The sequence below is a fragment of the Peromyscus maniculatus genome, chromosome 7, assembly GCF_049852395.1.
Source record: "Peromyscus maniculatus bairdii isolate BWxNUB_F1_BW_parent chromosome 7, HU_Pman_BW_mat_3.1, whole genome shotgun sequence".
NCBI lineage: Eukaryota > Metazoa > Chordata > Mammalia > Rodentia > Cricetidae > Peromyscus > Peromyscus maniculatus.
In genome coordinates this window covers 89,506,384-89,519,402 of record NC_134858.1, presented here as the reverse complement: position 1 = coordinate 89,519,402, position 13,019 = coordinate 89,506,384, and positions in this window count along the sequence as shown.

The window sequence follows — 13,019 nt, the reverse complement described above, 5'->3', positions numbered from 1 at the left end:
GCGGAAAGGAAAGCAAGTGACCATTATTCTAAATTTTATACAGAATTCAAGAATAACAGAAACATGAGGAACAGTTCACTATTTTATATATATATATATATATACACACATACATACATACATACATATGTATATATATTACACACGCACATATATATAACACATATATATGTATTTCAAAAAAACCAAGATGCTTATTCTTCAGAAGCAAATGAAGTGTCCAGATGGTAGGATTGAGCATCAGGCAAAAGACGCTGATGACTCCTGACAGCAGTGAGCGGATGGTGCTGAAACATGATGGGTGAAAAGATAGGAGCATCACTTCCCAACCTGCTCCTTCTTTCTTGCCCCTGTCCTCATCTAGCCTGACATTTGACAGTTGGCAGAGACTCCTTCCCCAAAAGTGGCACCAAATATTCCGTTTGAGTACTCACATAGACGTCCTCTTACTTAATGCCCACAACTAACTTGTTCATATTTTGTATTTATTGGATTATGTGAAAATGTGCATCTAAAGCAATTTAAACTTCCCATGGGCTGTTAGACTCCAAATGAAATGAATTGACAATGATTTTCCTAGACATCCTCGTGGGCAAAAACTCTGCTTTTCTTTGAGTTAAAGATGCTGTTTGGAGAGAATCATGCTGTATTTGTGCTTTTGGACAATTTGTATACATCTTCTGTGATTTCAATTTGAACAGAATTTGTCAGTCATTAAGTGGTGGTTTTACATTTTTTTCATCACATGCTTTGTATTAGAGGCAATGTTTTTCTTTCATACTGGTAGTGGATCTTCCTAGGTTTTGGAGAAACAATTTAGAGTTATACATATCATATCCATTTTAGAATGAAAAAAGCAGGAGTAAGAATTTATGATTTGATACCACAACAAGGAGCCCCAAATACATGAAGTGAGCTCTCTAACACATTCATTTATTCCACAGAAGGTGAATATTGGATCTGTCATTCTCCTAAGAGGCCCACAGTAAACTGGAACAGCAAACATTACAATCTCTAAAGTAATTACTCCAAAATAATTTTTGAAAATTAAAAAATAATACATTTCAGCATTTGTATTAATCACACAAAATATCTAACACTGAGCTATAAATCTGACTGTGTAAGTTATTTTTTTTAGAAACCCTGCATGATTATTGAGGCGAACTAAAGCAGACATAAATAAAGGCAAGAAGTATCACACTCATGGATTGGAAAATGATATTTTTAAGACTCAAGTTTATCTACAGAATCAATGTACCTTAAGTCAAAATCTCTACAGTTACCTTAACTCTCTGTCATACCAATCTTATATATAACTCCCAAACACCTGTGTACAGGCTTAGGGGAAGGAATATAAGAATATTTCTAACTAGTATTTTGGAAGCAAGAATTTGAAGTTAACAGAGGTGTTTATCACAAAGGGAATAAGTAAAATGGGTAGATTGAGCCTTCAGGGGAAACGTATATCAACTGCAATGAATGAATTATAAATATGTTCAACAACATTGATAAGACCAAATGCTGGGAGAAAGAAAAAGAAACAGTGAGTGCTTCAGAGCTGATCTCCAACATAATACAATATAAGTACTTTCAAGGAAAATGCACAAAGAACCTAGATTTCTTTAAATTGTATACAGATGGGATATACAATTTCTTTAAAGAAATAATACATGAGCATCCTCTGGCAATAAGAATAGAGATGTCCAGAGTTATATTCAACAAGTCTGAAGTAAGACAAGAGAAGAACTTTGCATAGGTTGATGATAACTATATACTATGAACAGGATAGCTTTTACATTCACGACACACAATTCTCTTGAACTTTCTTCATCAGTTAACTTTATGCAAAAAAGCCTAAATGGATGGAGTCATAACCTAAATCCACTGTTCCTGAGAATCTTAAAAACATCAAAGGAACATGTTCATGTGGAGGAACTTGGAGAGATGGTTCAATGGTTAAAGACAATTGTTACTCTTGCAGAGAATTTAAAAATTCCAGCAGAGTAGCAAGGATATCACTATTCATCTAAGTCTAATCCCAGCCTCCAACATGTACATCTGTTCCATGAGCAAAATGCATAAAAGACTGCACTGGTATTCTTCAGTGCTTCAAGTCAATATAGCATCTCAGTAAGTTCAAAAATTCTATCCAAATGTCAGTCTTTTTAAAGTCTCCAAACACTATATTCTGATTTCAACTAAATTGTTACTGGGAAAGAATCTGAGTATAAACCACTAGGAGGCAAAATATTCTCTGTTTTTGGGCCTGTGAAACAAAGCAGATCAAAATTAATTATTTGCTTCCAACCTGCCATAAAGAAAAAAAAAACATGAAAAAAAAAAAAAAAAAAAACAAGCATAGCCATCCTCAATGCAACTGGGGAAAATTAGAAAGTGTGAAGGGGTCACCAATTCAAGCAAGTTAAAAAATCTAGCAGGAAAATTCCCAAGGTTTCAAGGTGTGAGACAAGCTAGCTGTGGCTTCTGGCTCTTCCTCTGTGCCCACAGCACATATGTCCTCTGCAGCTGTGTCTGTCATATTTGCTTCACTTCTGTGGTCTCAGTCCCTTCCAGCTATCTTAAGTTTCTGTACAGCTCACATTCGTCCTACTATCCTAGAGGGTTTCTGTTCATAATGACTCCACCATTGAGTCATTCTTTCTTTGCCTTTAAATGTAGCATATCTTGGTATCCAAGGAGTTCTCTTAATTCATTTTGTGCTTACACAACCTCTGATATGTGATATCCTGCCTTTTTCGTTAGTCTTTGTCCTTTTCTCTCCAGATTGGTAGTAATTTGGCTTCTATGGGAATCTCAACCCATTTACATCTCCTATTTATTTCAGAGATGCAACTGGATAAAGTCCCATCACAGCAACCCTGAAGCACTCATCTCTATCCTGGGCTTCTAATGAGAGAGTTGAGTGGATCTACAAGTCACACACCATTCCCTTCTGCAACTATTTTACAGTCATAGACTTTGGGAATTTCTGAGAGTGTGCTTTCCAGAGAGTAACTGAACTGTAGCATCCTTTGCAAACTGGATGGTCAATAACTGCTCAAATCATCGATTGGAATTTTCAATTATATTCTAATGTTGTCTTCTTTAATTTCATCATTTCCTGCCACAGTTTAAGTATTAAATAGAAAGCAGACTGCATTTCCCTTTCCAACATTTTGCATGAACTCTCTGCTAAATGTTTGACTTTATTACTAGAAGCTCTGTTCTGTGTATAAAACCAAAGAACACTGGGTTCCAAGCTTTTTTCTGAACTGTAGCAAAGACCAACCTTTCTTCTACTTTCCAATTATGTGTTCTCCTTATAAGCCCTCATAAGCAATATCTTTCATATTTAATTGTGTGTGTGTGTGTGTGTGTGTGTGTGTGTGTGTGTGAGTGTGTGGTGGGTAGGTGGGTGCAAGTACCAGTAGAGGCTAAAAAAAAATGTTGAATCACCTGGAGATAAAGTTGCATGTGGGAAGTGGTTGTAAGCAGCCTCAGATGAATTCTGGGAATCAAATTTGTTTCTTTGCAAGAGCGACAAGCATTCTTAACTGCTGAGTCATCTCTCTGGCCCCTCATGTTATCTCTCTCTCTGTCTCTCTCTCACTCTGTCTCTCTGTCTCTGTCTCTGTCTCTGTCTCACTCTGTCTCTCTGTCTCTGTCTCTGTCTCTCTCTTTCTCTCCCTCTCTGTTGTTTCTTTATGTAGCCCTGACTGTTTGGAATTTGCTCTGTATAGACCAGGCTAGCCTTGAACTTGCAGAGATCCACCCGAGTGCTGGAATTAAAGATGTGCAGCTTTCTTTCTCTCTTTGTTAATTTTTAATTTGTTCATGTATGGCTATTATCTAATTCTGTGTTTTTATTAATGTAAGCAATTTTCATTATTTCTGGTGTTTACCTTTGGCTTTATATTTTTAAATATTTTTATTTGATGATCACCCCACCCTCTAGGCTTTAGGCCCAGGGGCACAACCAATTGTAGGCCAGCAGGCAGGCACACCTACCACTATCCCCCACAGGACCCTATAATCTACAAGTCCCAATCCACCCCCCAAACCCACCTATCCTCCCAGACCTCAGCTTCTCCCTCCCTGAGACACAGACTTCACCAGCTCCAATTGGACTAGGAGGTGAGTCTTTGTTCTCCTAGTCAATTACCCCAGCATCTAGGCCTTAGGCCTAGGGGCACAACCAGTGCCCCCACATCCTACCTATTGCAGCCCCAGTTTCAGGCCAGCAGGGAGGATTCCTGCAAGCAGGCCTGGCCAACCCTCCCACACCAGACCCTGTAACCTATAAGCCTCAATCCACCCCCAAACACACCCATCCTCCAAGACCACAGCTGCTCCCCGAGACACAGACTCCACCAGCTCCAATTGGACCAAGAGTTCAGACTGGACCAAGAGTGGCTCCCTGAGACACAGACACCATTTGCACTGCTTGGAGGAAGAGATGGGTAGATGTCAGTGCAAGAATATATTCAACAACATAAAGAGCAATATGGCACCACCAGAACTTAGTGGTTTTACATCAGCAAGACCTGAACATCCCAAAGTAGAAGAAGCAGAAGAAAACAACCTTAAAAATGACTTTAAGAAGATGCTAGAGGCCTTTAAAGAGGAAATGAAAAATTCCCTTAAAGATAATGAGGAAAAGACAAACAAAAAATTAGAAATAATCAATAAATCCCTTAAAGAAAGCCAAGAAAACCAAGAAAAAAACAATTAAACAGGTGAAGGAAACAGTTAAAGACCTGAAAACTGCAATAGAAACACAATGAAGAAGACACAAGGAGGACCCTAAGAGTGATGTAGGGATCACCTTGTGAAGGGGAAACAGAGGAGATCTCCATGAGTAAACTGGAGATGAGGGAGCAATAAAGGGTAGGGGATGGGGGATGAGAATTTGAGGCAATGAGATGATCAAATTGGGGGAGGGACGGAGTGGGAGAGCAATGAAAGAGATATCTTGATAGAGGAAGACATTATGGAATAAGGGAGAAACTTAGTGCTAGGGAAATTCCCAGGAATGCATAAGGACGACCCCAGATTAGACTACTAGTAATAGTGGTGAGGGTGCCTGAATTGGCCTACCCTGGTAATCAGATTAGTGATACCCTAACTGTCATCATTTAGCCTTCATCCAGTAACTGATGGAAGCAGATGCAGAGATCTATAACTGTGCACCAGGCCGAACTCCAGGAGTTCAGTCAAAGAGAGAGAAGAGGGATTATATAAGTGGGGGGGGGGTCAAGATCATGATGGGAAAATCTACAAAGACAACTGCACCAAGCTCAAAGGAACTCATGAACTTTAGACCAACAGCTGTAGAACCTGCATAGGACCATACTAGACCCTCTGCATACAGGAGATAGTTGTGTAGCTGGGTCTGTTTGATGGTCTCCTGGCAGTGTGATCAGGATCTATCCCTGGTGCATGAGCTGGCTTTCTGGATCCCATTACCTATGGTTGGATACCTTGCTCACCCATCATAAGGCAGGGAGGGGCTTGATGCTGCCTCAACTGAATGTACCAGGCTTAGTTTCCCCGCCATGGGAGAACTTATCCTGTTGGAGGAGGGGATACGGGGTGGGGAGGGGATGGGGGAGCCAGAGGAGGAATGAGAGGGGGATCTGGGGTTGGTATGTAAAATGAATAAAAAAATTTAAAAAAAGAATGGGAAAAATTTTATTTGAAAAAGGATTGTGTCACTATGATCAGCAGCAACGACTTTAAAATTCGTCTTCCTATCAATAGTTTAGGAAGACCTCTTGTATCATTCGACTCGAAAAGTTTCCAGCTTTTTCACATCATTCTGTTTCAAAGTCATTGAAATATCTGTAGATAGTTTGTTGCAACAGCATACCACACTAGTAAAAAGCTAGATTTAGGTGCCAAAGGCTGAGTATGTCCACCTATTTGGTTCTTCAAAACAATAAAAAATTATTCCCTGAGCATTCTAGAGCCCAGAATTCTTTTTTTTTTAACTTGTTTTGTTTTGTTTGTTTTTGTTTTTGTTTTTCCAGACAGGGTTTCTCTGTGTAGCTTTGCGCCTTTTCCTGGGAACTCACTTGGTAGCCCAGGCTGGCCTTGAACTCACAGAGATCCGCCTGCCTCTGCCTCCCGAGTGCTGAGATTAAAGGCGTGTGCCACCACCGCCCAGTTGAGCCCAGAATTCTTGAAGTAAGGTGTTAGCAGGAACAAGCTCCCTGTGTCAGTTTTACAACATATCTTAGTCCCTCTGATGCAGATGACCACAAGAGTATGTTGGTTTGAATAGCACGACTGCCTATGCCTACATGTACATGTAGAAATGTCCACATGTCTCTCTTATAACATGACAAAAGCCTGCCTTATCCAGGAAGAATTCATCTTTATATGCTTAATTTATAAATAGTTTTCCTCTAAATGAGGTCATAGCCACATATTCCAGTAAATGGATATGAGGTTTTTTTTTTGGGGGGAGACGATGATAGGGTCATCTTTTAAAGTCTTTGGTTCATTTGGGTGTTATATGGAGGACAATGACCAACTCATCTTCCAAGTGTCATTCTATGTGTTCCAGAAAATTGAATTCAATGTATGCTTAATTATTTTAAAACTCAAAGATACTCATTACATATTTGTAATGTAGAATTAAAAATTTTCTAGAAGTTTAAAAATTGATGTTAATTTTAAAATTAGCAGCTATATCAGTAAATGCCATGGTTTCCCATGATTTAAAACATGAATCTATCTTCTATTCACAAAGTAGTAGATTGTACTTATTTGTATGATTCTAATTGTATGAAAAAGAAATGGGCCTGTGTATGATGTGAAATATGTGAATATAATAAAGAAATTGTCTCTATTGGTGATCACAGATAAACACTGCTTTATGAGCCTGGATTGGAATTAGCTCAATTCACCACCATGGTCAATTACATAGCCAAATACATTCTTGATGGGACTTGGGTAATGGGCCATCATTCTTTCAAGAACAAAATTGTTTTCTATGCCTGTGATTTGATAAGAAGTGATAAACATGTAATATATCAATTTACAAAGTCAATTACGTAATCAACAAGAGTGCCACCAGCAATAACCCAACCACTCTGTACTGTATTTACTTTCATGTTCTCCACCTTCCCCAAGGCAACAGACTTGGCATTTTTCCTACTTTCTCAATTTTCTTTGCATAATTTTCCACTTGGTGGACTGCCATTGTCAACAGCCACACTCTTCAACTTCTGGAAGCTTGGTAGGAGCAGTTGAAGAGACAAGAACCGTGTTTAATTAAGTACTGGTGGCTGAGTGTAAATGTGAAAGTGCTTAATTAGTCAACATTGCTGGTGATGGAAGTCACTGAAGAGGCTCCAGAAGAATTTGATATCTCAAGATTCTTGAGAAATGACTCTGAAAAAAAAAAAAGCCAACAATTTCTGCTTTACCTACTCTAAACAAAAACACTGTTTTTAATAGTGTCAGCTGAGGTATCTGCAGCCCACAGGATATGTTGAGTGTTTCCAGTTGCTGCCAACAAACACTGATATAAGCAGTGTGGTCTTACAAGGTACCCAGGATATGCTTCATGAAAATGCCGATTAGTTTTGTGATGCTCAGAGAAAATACTTTTTGTTAAAGAGTAAAAGAACAAAGAATAATATTAATTTGTATCTAGTGATCCGAAGCTGTTTTACTTTAAAAGTTAGATCTTACATTTCTGCCAAAAAATAATCTTATTTTGGGATATCACCTAAATATTACACATTTAAAAGTGCTTGGATTTCATTGACTCAATAAATGTTAGTAGTTTTAACAACTGAACTAAGTGCTAAAGTATTTTTTAGTAAGCATGTGTCAAAGCTGAGTTCCAAAGGTTTGCTACAAATTTGTTTTTAAACATAAGCAGTTATGAATAAAGCGTTTTCTATAATATAAACCCTATCTATGTCTTAAGCATGCATGCCAATATAGAAGAAATGGAATTCCTTACATAAATTTCACATTTTACATGGGATTAGATATGAAATATTTATTTCTTTAATTACTTCTAGTGGCAATATTGCTAGTAATATTTGGGAAAGGTGACATTTTCAATTTTACTGTAGGATCACAAAGCAGAAATAGATTAAATTTTATACAGATGTGGCTATCCCTAGATGCGAATAGAGGAAAAGCTAAGTTTTGTCTCCAGGTACTTATTTACCATATAAATCTACCACCACATTCTTATCTCTTATGTAAATAAGATGTAGAATTCCAGTAGGGTACCGTTGTTCCCCGGCAGATGGTACACTGAGATTCACCACACCATTACGTTTAATGGGTTGGAATTCATTTGGATTTCTTGATGTTCTCTCTGTCCTTCTTGCAGCGGCAATGCTGCCAGTGTTCCTGGTTATATATGATTTGAGAGAGTGCTTGAAGAGGAAAAACCCCTTCATTCTAGAAATATGAGTGTTTTATGTCAAAGTTTAAAGTGTGCATGTATTGCGTTTTGGAGGATTTATGTGCCCTCAGAGGAAAGGATGGTTAATGAATATTCAGCAAACTACTAGCAGTCATTACATTCAAAGGTATTTTATAAAATGAAAATAGCTGATTAACTATTGCAGTGCTACTGGGGAAAACACATTTGAAAGGAATGAAGAAAATTTTCAACCCAGATCATCCATCATGAGTGAGGCTAACCATCTACAACTCAACCGCAAAACCCTTTATTATAACAGTAAGAAGACTCAGAGAGCATGCATCTTAGCTTTACTAGAGCAAAGGTGCTCATGACTATTTCTGTTTTCACAAATTCACGGAGTGTTTGGCTCACTAATTTAACTATAGCCTACTGAACCGTATCCCTGAGAGCTTTATTGATGAAGAGCCATACCTCATAATAGAAAGTGACATCGAGCAACACAACTATTTTAAAATCCAAATTTGCTCTACTTAGAAGCATAGTAATTACTACTGTAGCTTTAGTCTGTCAATCAGAGAGATGTTATGAATGAACACAGGATCATATATAAACAATTAATTTAATACCAAAAATATAGCCTATACAATTTTTCTCAAAGGGTAGTTTGAAAACAAAGAAAATAATGACAAAGTACCTGTAAAATATTATTAAAATGCCTGTAAAATCTTATTAAAGAGAAAATGTTTAGGCCTTATCCCAGACTCATGGAATGTGAACTCGACGGGAAGTGAGATATGATGAGCAAACCATCAAAGACAAGCAAACTCTTCAAATACTGTGTTGATTATTATTTTGCACATGTTGATATATATATATATATATATATATATATATATATACATATGTATTTGTGCATGTATGTTTTTGAGGGATATATATATATATATATATACTGTGTTTGTCTGCACGCCCTCACGTGCACACACACCACACTTCACATCAACATTAACATCGAGTATCAAAAGATTTCCTGTGTTTGGATCAGGCTCCCTTACTCACTAGCTCTGTGAGCACATGTTCATTATTTATCCTCTCATGTTTCACTTTCAGCAGTTCTAAATTAAGCCGACCTACTTATATTACAGGATTGTCATAAGGATTAAATGTTAATATTTGTAAGACAATTAGCATCCAGCATATAGTAAACACTAATAAAACCCAAGTTTGTGAGTGTAATGAAGAAGACAAATCTTTATTAGACTTGTAACATCATAGTTAGTACTTCCAAGGCCTCTCTGAGAAAAGGAAAAATTCTCCAGAAACCCTCCCCGCACCTCTCCACCGAAGACAGCACAGAGATGTACTGCTATTTGAAAAGGACTACTAAAAGACCGCCAGTTTTCAGATCTTTTTTGCTTTTCTTATAATTGCAGCTTTGAAATAAATAAAATTAATGTTGTCAGAATCAGCTTCTGGAGCTACTTGCAAAGAGACAGCTTTTCATTCTCTTCCAGTCAAGCTGTATTCTGCCTCTGGTGACTTACATACCCTCATGAATGGCAAGCACGTTTTTTCATTAGAATAAGATGAGGCTTAAATACAGTATCTTGGTGCATATATGTGTATGCTATTTCCAGTAAATCATTTCAGTAATGTCGCACAGCAGTCACCTTAGACTGAGAGTGCAGACGCGATATGGCAAGCACTTTGCTTTCAGTTCATTTGTGGGACATTGGGCTCATTTGGCAGCAACACTGAAGTCACATTTGTTTACGGGCATTTCAGAAGCATCCACGCAACATCCCTTAATTGCACCACTATGGCCTTCCATTGCCATGTGTTTATCAATTTTCAGTTCTTAAAAGCATTTTCAATTATTATCTGTAAACTGCTCATATATACAGACATTTCTGAAATTAAAAGAAAAACTACATGCTAAGGATAGCTAGGATAACATAATTATATCTGAACTGGCTAATACTTAGATTTTTCTCCAGTGAAATTAAATCCAGAAATGAACTACCATATTTAATGCACACAGACTCACCATCCTATCACCCTTTTAGTATCCAGATACTGAATTTCTCTTACTCCCCATCAGAATCAATTGACAAGGTCTTCAATATTGAAAACAGTATTTCCAGGCGCTTCATAATTGCGCTTGGAGCATCATTCACACAAGCTTCCAGTCAGTCTAATTACTGCTTCAAATTGGTCTGCGAAGCTCTGAGACAGTCAGGTTTTCCATTGGCCCAGAAGTCATTTGATCTCTTTATGACTTCCCTGAGCGAACAGCAGCCATTTCAGATCGGCTCTCACTGTGAAACAGGCGACGGCACATCTGTTTTTTTGGTTTGTTTTCAATGGGAAAAACACTTTCTAAGAAGGCAAACTTCATATCCTTACTTATACAAGAGTTATGTATAACCCTTTAAAAGATGCAAATGAGTGCATTTTGGGGGTGGAAGTTTATATGAACATACTTTGAAACATAGGGAAACGTTCCCAGGTAAACTTTAAGATAATAGGTCTTTTTAGTTTGGATACACTCATAAATATATATATATATATATATATATATATATATATATATATATATGGGGGTGGAAATTGTATTCAGATCTTAGCATCTTGATTCAGGCTGACTTAAGTTGCACAGAAATTTAACATCAATTTTGAAAGTTACAATTCTGTTTTAAGTAGTGGTAAATTAAACTGAAATTTATGCTGTTAATATATGATTGTTACCTTTTCCAAGCTTACCAAGAAAAGCCACATTATTTTTTTTATAATTAGTGATCAGTATTATGTTTATAAAGCTTTAAAAATAATTTTTGTATATTTTAATCTAAAATAAAATTAAAGTAACATAGTAGGAAAATTCTAATCTTTTCCAAAATAATTATGTGTTCATTCTTTTCCCAGCATTACCATTCTAGAAAATGGAGATTTATGAAATTCACAGAAAATACTTCAGTAAAGGCTTATGATCACTTGTCAGTCATATTCTCTTAAAGATTTAGTTAAAAAATTTGAATACCTCTTCAAAAATACTTTCAAGTAATCATGCAACCAATCAATAATAATTATTCAATTTCTTTACTGAATATAAGTATTCTAATATATGAATTTCCTGATAAGATCAAAAATAGAAAACTTTACATTATTTGTCTAAGTATTATGTGGATTTGGGATTATTTGGGCATTCATGTCATAATATTTACAGTTCTTATTGAAACATAAATAATGACAAATCAATGACTACATGAATATATGTATGTATGTATTATGTGTCCATGTGAAAGTTTTTAATTCCTTAGTGTCTAAAGTCCATTACAAAACTCAAAGTATCTCATGTGAAATCACCATAAGTCGGTGAATATCTGCAGAAATTTCTTAAGGAATTATTTGTTTAAAAGCATCCATGGCTAAAGAAAAAAAAACAAAATACTTAATTTAATACCTGGCAGAGAGACAACACACACACCACCTTCTATGCCTTATAACTCTCTATGACTTCACCATGGCCTACTTATTGTAAATCTACTCAAATGCAAGTCATTCAGTTTATTGGATTTAAAATCAAAGCAATTATTTGTTGCAAACTATTTTCCATATCCTAGGTACTGTTAGTAAAATTATGAAAAAAACTAAATAGTTATGATTCTTATCTTCAAATGAATAAGGAGGATATAGGCTTCATGGCAAGAAGTTACAAAAATGCCCTTATAATCTGAATAGTATCCTGTGAAAAGAAGATACAGGTATCTATTACCAAGGGCCATTATGTGTTTGTTCCAAAGTATGCTTTTCTCAAGTATTGGAAGAACTAGTTTCTGTCCACAAAATCTCTTAGGGCAAAGGTGAGTTGATGTTAAGATGGCTTGTCTCAGAAAGTAAAGAGAAAAATAGCATGAGATGGGAAGAGTTAACTAAGGATAGCCTTCCTATTGCATTTTAAAGAGTACCTGAACAGCTATGTACAGAATCCATCAATGCCAGTGGAAAGAACATGCAGAAAGAGCAGGTCACATGCTTTTGAAGAGCCCAGGCAGAAGATGAGGATGGTTGTGAGTCACAAGGGAACAGGGAAACTGGATACAACAGAGATATCTACTGGAAAAAAATCAAAGGTATTGAACAGAGTTGGATATAAGGAATAAGAATAGACCAGAATCTCAGGGTTATGCCAGCATTTCTGGATGCCTCATTAGGTGGTGAGTCCTGCCACTCATTGGAATACAGATTTTCAAGGTAGGACCAGAATGGGGAAGGAAAATCCATTTATGTTACAAACAAAGTGAATGAAAGGTCATTGAAGTATGCAAGTAGAAGTGTCAAGGTATTGCATATGAGTACATTCATAGATGTTTGGGTTTCAGCACAAAGAAGAAAGAAAGATCTTCAATAAAGAAGCTGAGGGGAACATGTAGGCTGAATTTGCAAGGCTAACTGTTCAGAGATAGAAAATAGTGAACTGAATGCATTCATAAAGGAAAAATGAGCATCTGTTAAAGTAATTGTATTAGAATATAGAGAAAAGAGATAAGGTAAATCAGCCATATTACATGGATTTCTATAGAATATTAAATAGAATCACTTAAAACACTATTTTAGAGTA